The sequence below is a fragment of the Anas acuta genome, chromosome 1, assembly GCF_963932015.1.
Source record: "Anas acuta chromosome 1, bAnaAcu1.1, whole genome shotgun sequence".
NCBI lineage: Eukaryota > Metazoa > Chordata > Aves > Anseriformes > Anatidae > Anas > Anas acuta.
In genome coordinates, this window is record NC_088979.1 from 36,104,583 (window position 1) to 36,111,879 (window position 7,297).

Below are 7,297 nucleotides of genomic sequence, written 5' to 3' on the forward strand. Positions count from 1 at the left end.
AGTTTAATGTTGTCTAAAATTGCTTGGACTGATCATTACCAGATATCGTCTTAAAAAAGCTTCCAGCCTTCCTTCAAGAAGTCCTACTGACTCAAAGAAAGAGTTACAAAATGATTCAAGCCAAAGATGTATTTTGGAGAGATAATATATTGTGAGAATTGAGTCATTATTCATTTTCAGGGGATCATGGCCCTTAAGCTTTAAAAATAACGATATTGAAGGGCTAGAATAACTATTAAAAATAACTATATGGGTTTGAATGACCCATGTGTAGTTGCTTTGCTTGACATTTATATTTTATTTTTTATTTTATTTTATTTTTTGTGGACAATTTTTCTCTCAAGCTTTGGCATTTCTCATGGTTGAACAGACTGCTCAAAGCTTGCAGTTTGAAAGATCAGAGAGTAGTGAATATCTTTTCTCAGCTTCTGAAATTCAAAAATGGGAGCATGAACTTCCTTTGTGCCAATCGTAAAGCAGATTTACACTATGACTGGTATAATCTTTGTGGGCCAAAGCAGTACATTTTTTAATCAAAACATAAAGCATAGTATTAAGGGCACTATCCAAATTGAAAAAAAAAAATAAAAAAAAAAAATAGTAGCTCTAGCCTTTGTATATGAAGCTTTCACACTTCCTGCGTATAGATTTTTATACAACCTTTAAAAAAATTGCTGTCTTCCTGGGAATCTTCTTTCCATCCCCAGTTCCTTGCTTTTGAAGAAGATCATAAATAAAAAGAATTCAGATCACACAAGGAAATTTATATCTACCATAGCTTATCTGTCAAGTCTTTACTTTTCAATAATTTTTTGGCATTATTTACTGTGTTTGTCCTTTAAGGCCATCTAAAAATTCCTCCTTGATCAATTGTTATTTAAGTGGCAGAAAATACTTAGTGAATGTATGCCAACCTCAAGTTCTTTGGAAACTGGAAGTTTAATTTCATTTTTTATATGAATAAGAAGGGTAGTAGGGAACAAGAAGAGGGAAATAAATTCCACTCTGAAAGAAAAAAATGATAAGCCAATGAAAAAGCAAACCACCAATACTACTCCATTATTATTAGCAGATGTGGTGCTTAGGTGCCTCTGAGTAGCTGCTCATTTCTTTTACATATTGAATGGAATCGGAGTTTTTACTTAATATTCAGTGGATATCAAAAAGGCACGAGACTTTGAAAATCTGGTCTCTATATAATATTCTTCTATTCCAATGATTATTTTTTTTTATGTAACTCAGATAAATTTACAATTTAAAAAATATGAGTTTATAAGTTTATAATGAGTTTATAATGACACCCTCAATTTCACTGAATTTCACTGATGATAGTTTTAATTTTGTCTTTTAACCATTATATGTGTTCATTTTGTGAAAATTTGGAAGGCTCCCCACCAAAGTCTGATTCAATTTTTCTTTCTTTCTCTCATGTTCTAACGCTGTGATGAATGAAAGCAAAATATAAAGCTGACAGAGAGGACATAACATTAATTATATTGAGACAATCTGCTAGCAGTCAGGGTGAATGAGTTTCTTTTACAATCAAGTTTCACCACTGATAGTCCTATCAGCTTCTGAGCTTGTTCCACTGCATGGGTGAACAGCTAGGTAGGTCATTTGTCACAGAACATAAAAGCAAGAATCCACTTTTTGAAGTGGGGAATTCAAGCCTATGAGCCCATCAGTAATTTGTACTATAATTCCATCTTTGCATAATCAGAGAGATTAGCTGCCAGCAGTCTGTTTATGTGCAAGAGCCTAGCAATATCTTAGAGATAGTTTTCCATGTAAGCCTATAAATTTTTATGAGATTTATATGTTTTGATCAACAAGAGGAGTTGAGGAGGAGTTTTTTTTTGTTTTGTTTTGTTTTTACTTTGAGGAGGAGTATTTTATTTTTTTTAATTAGCAACTTATTTCACTTGTTATTAACACAGGAATACTCGTTTGCCATTTTATTTTGAGAAGTAGCCAAAAGCATACTGGACTCTCCTTTTGTGGTAGGTAGATAAGGTGAAAAGTTTGAAAGGGATATTGCTTTAACACAGATGACCATTGAATGAATTTGATCTTGTTAGGGCTTGAATCAACTCAGCTGGAAAATTGGATGTAAGCAAGACCCGACTGAAAAACAGGTGTTGTAGTTTAATTTGAATAGTCTCAATAAACAAATGACAGCCAAAAGCTATGTGAAATTGCAGGTAGTTATTGTAAAATGGTAGAAGGAAAAATGGATTTGTGATACTTTTTACTGGAAAACCAAAAAGGTTCAAGGAACAATGTTGCTGTAGTTGCAGTACATCTCTACAATAAGAGGTTAAGTAGCAGTCTTGATTTTTTTTTTTTTTTTGAGAGAAAAAATACTTGATATCTGGGAGGAGTTTAATGAGGAATACATTTGATATAAATCTTATTGCTAGACTTCATGCATATTTCCTAATATATATTTATTTCTGGAGACAATTAAAGTCATTATTTACATTTTTCAAACAGTGACGTTTTATCTGGTGTAGAAAGAAACAGAAGAAAAACTGAAAGGAAGTACTGAAACTGAAATTCTTATGCTAGCTGCTAGCATCTTGTTATTTATCAATGATATATTTGCACTAATACTACTTTCCTGAAAATACATATGACCTAAATTGAAACTATTGGTTTACTTATGCAATAAATGTTTTAAAATTCATTGTTACCACCACTCTAAAAATTCTTTAAAATTGTTTTAAATCAATATGAAAATAAATTTCCATAAATATCAGAAGTCATTTGAATTAAAAATGTTCCTTTATTTAGAAAAATGGATATGTGTTTCCGGCTCCCTTTTTATCAAGAAATCTATGTTACGGGCAGTGTGAATTAACACTATGTATAGTGTTAACTATAACATAGTTATATAGTTATAACAGAGCTATAACTAATTCATACAGAAAGAAGTGATTAGATATTTTTGATGGTTGTGGTATGCAGTACTCACAGGTTATTAGTATGGATGTCTCCCCATTCTTTTTGGTCTTAAGATCGGTGGCTTCGTTCTGTTCATAGTGGGAATAATGAGCACTTGAAGAACTTTGCTGGGAAGAATGTGGAGTGTTCATGTTAATGGGTTCTTCTTCACTGTAGAATACCCATTTTAATGTTGTACTATTTTAATTTTAACATTTTAATATATTTTCTAACATACTTTAAAGCCTTTGTTCTTTCTTCATTTGTCTGTGGCACCATATTACATTTGAAAGTTCTATATGTGGAGCCTTCTAGGAATGTTAAATACCATGGTTCTGTTTGTTATCCTTAGGTTTTGTACAGCTCTGGTCAGCATTACTGTAACTGATCATGGGTGAGTTGTTCATAGCTGTGGGGTCTACTGCACCAGCCTGTGCCCCAATCCTCATCATTCCATGCCTGCAGTCCTCCGCTCTGCAACCGGTGTCCCTACTTCTCAAGGTCTGCGTAACGATGCAGACTGCATCATTACGGTACAATCATGAATATTTTGTTCTATATGTAAGAACTACTTCTTACTGCTATCTGTATAAAGTTATGTTTGCACTATACATGGATAAACACAATTTGAAAAAAAAGTAGCCATCACCACCTGGTCAGTTAGAAAAATGGCTGTCACAGTTAAATTAAGTAAATCACAGCTGTATGCAGGTCAAGATAAGTTCAGACACAGCAGGCTTGACAAGCCTTATTTCTGAGGCTGTTCAAGCTCAATATAAAGCTCAAGGCTAATAACAACGGTATGGTATTACAGAACTGTATAGAACTCCAAGGATGAGACCAGTTATCCATGTAGAGGCAGGATGCTGTGATTTTAATATCTTAGTATAGGTACATTGATCACTTTAGTGTGTGTTTCCCCATTTTTGCCCCCGTATGTAACCTGCCAAATAGTTTGAGGAATTTCATGTTGTGATTCAGGCCAAAGATTAAACACCTGTATTTCTGCCTAAGTAGATAACTCCTTTATCTATACTCTTTTTAAGCTTTCAAGCATGAACAGCAACAACAACAAAAAGATCTGGAATGATTTTTCTCCCTAGCTCTTTCTCAGATATTTTCTTGTGGGAGCTGGTGAAAAGACTTCCTTCCCTATTTGTTTCTTTGTATATTTTTATTTAAATAGCTCATTACCCAAATTTAAGTCTAATTTTCATCTATATACTGTACATAGATTAGATATTGGTATATAAAGAATCTTAAGTGTTGTTTTAAACCTTGGAAAAAATTCATTCTTGCAAAAACACTGACAAAAGTCCTATCAAATCTTCTTGGCATTGCTGTATCATCTGTGTATATAACTTGTAAATGCTCAGATACCTTATATTTATTTGAAGTTGCTTGTCTAAAATTTAGTAGGTTCTGACATCACATCAGAGTTAGAACTCTGAGATATCATTGAAAATACGTGGTGAGATTTTGAAAACAGCTATGTTTTCAGATGCATTTATAATAATTGCTTTTGACTACAGATTATAGGTCTCAGTGGGTTGTTCTTCTGAAGCATTTTTGGGGCAGTAATAGACATGCTGAAAAAGGCAATTGAGACACTGCTTATGTGCAGCCCTAAAGGTACTTTGATAAGTGTTTTTCTTGTTTGTTTGTTTGTTTTTTAAACAGATGGTGTAATTTGCTTCCTGCTGTTTTAAGGGTTGTCTTCATCCTGAAGTATTCTAGTGCACTCTTCTGCCGATCCTATTTGTCCATTATGACTTTTTTTTTCAGTTCTCCTCTGACTTATATTTCACTTTTATTGTGTGATGTTTTCTTTCAGGGAATTGCTGACCTAGTAAGCCTGAAGCAGCCATGACATACATGGTTCTGGATTATTGTTAAAATGTTTCTCCCTCCTTCTTATTATTCTGAAAAAATATATAAATATAATTGCTTCTCTGAAATTACATACACACACAGAAAAAATTTAAAAAAGCTAATGTTGTGTAATTGTATTATAACATATTCTCAGAGTTTTGCTTTGCAAAGATCATGTGAAATCGGCCCTTACTGAAGGGTCATGTTAAGATATAATTTACTATAATTATTCTTATTCTACATTGCTTTTATGCTTTAGAAAGCAGTCCACTGATATCCTGGAAGAACAGAATCCTTTCCTTTAAAATCCCAAGTTGTTGAGGTAGAGACAGCAATTCTGGAAAGCCTTTCTTTTCAGCTGTGGTGTTTTTCTGCTAGGGGAAAAAAAAAAAGAGAGAGAGAAGAGAAGGACAGAGAGAACCATGGTGCTTATTTTAGATCTGGTGGAGTGGGTGGTTATGCTCATCTGGAGATGATCATAATGTAAAAGTTAAACAGTTTTACCATATCTCCTTACAGCTGCTTTACCTATACTTAAATAAATTGAAGTTTGTGTCATTTGTTGTAAGATGGTGACTTCTCATGTTATTTTTTTCCTTTTTTTTTTTTTTTTTTGTTTGTTTTCTAGATCTCTGACCAATAACCTGAACAAAGAACAGAAGTTGATTGACTGTATGTGACTTTGGAAATACTTGCTATGGGCTAAGAGTGTCCATTTAAACATGTCTGTATAAGCAGATACAGGCACTTATGTACCAGCTCTTCCAACATTCTGGGTTGGCCAGTCACGAATCATCTCTGGACCAGGTGCTGTCTAACTTAATTTGAGAGAGGCTGTATCTCATTCTAAAGTATCAAACTTCTACTTGTATAGATGATGTACCAATATTTTCACTATTCTTGTCAGGTGACAAAACCTGATCATTCCCCTTTACAGATGATGGTCTGAGGAGAATGACTTGCTTGGACATCACACAGAAAAACTGTGAAGACAAACTGTGTTTATTTCCTAAAGTGTGGGCTAACACAATGGCCATTAAACAACTACATCTATTCTTTACTTGACATTGTGGTATAAAACTATGAAACTTGGTATTTGTGTCCTATTAAATTATGTTTTTGTCTGTGATCACTAGAACAATACTGAAGTACATTAGTGACTCTTTGCCATCAGGAAGGTAGAGGAGTAAAATGCTTCTAACATAAAATCATTAAGGTTAGAAAAGACCTCCAAGATCATCTGGTTCAACCATCCCCCTAACACCAATGTCACCCACTAAACCATGTTCCGAAACGCCAGGTCCAACTTTTCCTTAAACAACCCCAGGGATGGTGACTCTACCACCTCCCTGGACAAACGGTTCCAATGCCTGAGGAGAAATTTCTCAATTTCCAATCTGAACATCCCCTGGCACAACTTGAGGCCATTCCCTCTAGTCCTATCACTGGTTAATTGTGAGAAGAGGTCGACCCCAGCTCCCCACAGCTTCCTTTCAGGTAGCTGTACAGAGCAATAAGGTCTCCCCTGAGCCTCCTCTTCTCCAGACGTAATAACTCCAGTTCCCTCAGCTGCTCTTCAAAGGACTTATATTCCAGGCCCTTCACCAGCTTCACATCCCTTCTCTGGACATGTTCCAGGGACTTGATGTCCTTCTTGTAGTCAGAAGCCAAAAGTTGAACACAGTACTTGAGGTGCTGCCCTCACCAGAGCAGAATACAAGGGGACGATCACCTCCCTGGTCTTGCTAGCTGCACTATTCCTGACACAAGCTAGGATGCTGTTGGCCTTCTTTGCCACCTGGGCACACTGCCAGATCATGTTCAGGTGAGCATTGACCAGCACTCCCGGATCCTTTTCCTCTGCACAGCTTTCTAGCCACTCTCCTCCAAGCCTGTAGTGTTGCAGAGCAGTGCTTACAATAAGTAAGGAATTTTCAGCTTCTTGTGCTGCCCTGCCAGTGAAGAGACTGAGGGGGCATGCAAGGGCTTTAGGACTAATTGCTAATTGTATTAGCATATTGAGTTTATGTGGCAAGATTTTAGTAGCATGGTGGCTGCAGAGATACCCTCTGTGACAAGAGCCCAGCAGCTCCCCCATGTTAGGTGCAGCTGGTTAGAACCCAGTCCAGCCAGCTCCAAAAAGGACCCATTGCTGGTCAGAACTGAGCCAGTCAGTGATGTTGGTTGTGCCTCTGTGAGAGCAGATTTAAGAAAGGAAAAATCTGCTGCACCACAGCAGCTGGGAGAGAGGAGTAAGAAAATGCAAGAGGAAAAGCCCTACAGATCCCAACGTCAGTGCACAAGAAGGGCAGAAGGTGCTCCAGGCATGGAGCAGAAGTTCCCCTGCAGCCTGTGGAGAGGCCCCTGGTGGAGCAGGCTGTCTCCCTGCAGCCCATGGGTCCCACAGGGAGCAGATCACACTGCAGCATGCGGAGGAGCCCCCGGTGGAGCAGGTGGATGTGGCCTGGAGGAAGCTGCGGCC

At 36.7% G+C, this 7,297-nt stretch overlaps 1 long non-coding RNA gene across 1 annotated transcript; it reads left to right on the top strand.

Moving 5' to 3' along the window:
- The first annotated feature begins 2,178 nt into the window (after positions 1–2,178).
- LOC137850115 (uncharacterized) lies at positions 2,179–6,063 on the top strand. The gene is made up of 4 exons (XR_011092273.1): positions 2,179–2,316; positions 3,296–3,476; positions 4,476–4,575; positions 5,444–6,063. It is a non-coding gene; the product is annotated as an uncharacterized lncRNA (long non-coding RNA).
- The last annotated feature ends 1,234 nt before the right edge of the window (positions 6,064–7,297 follow it).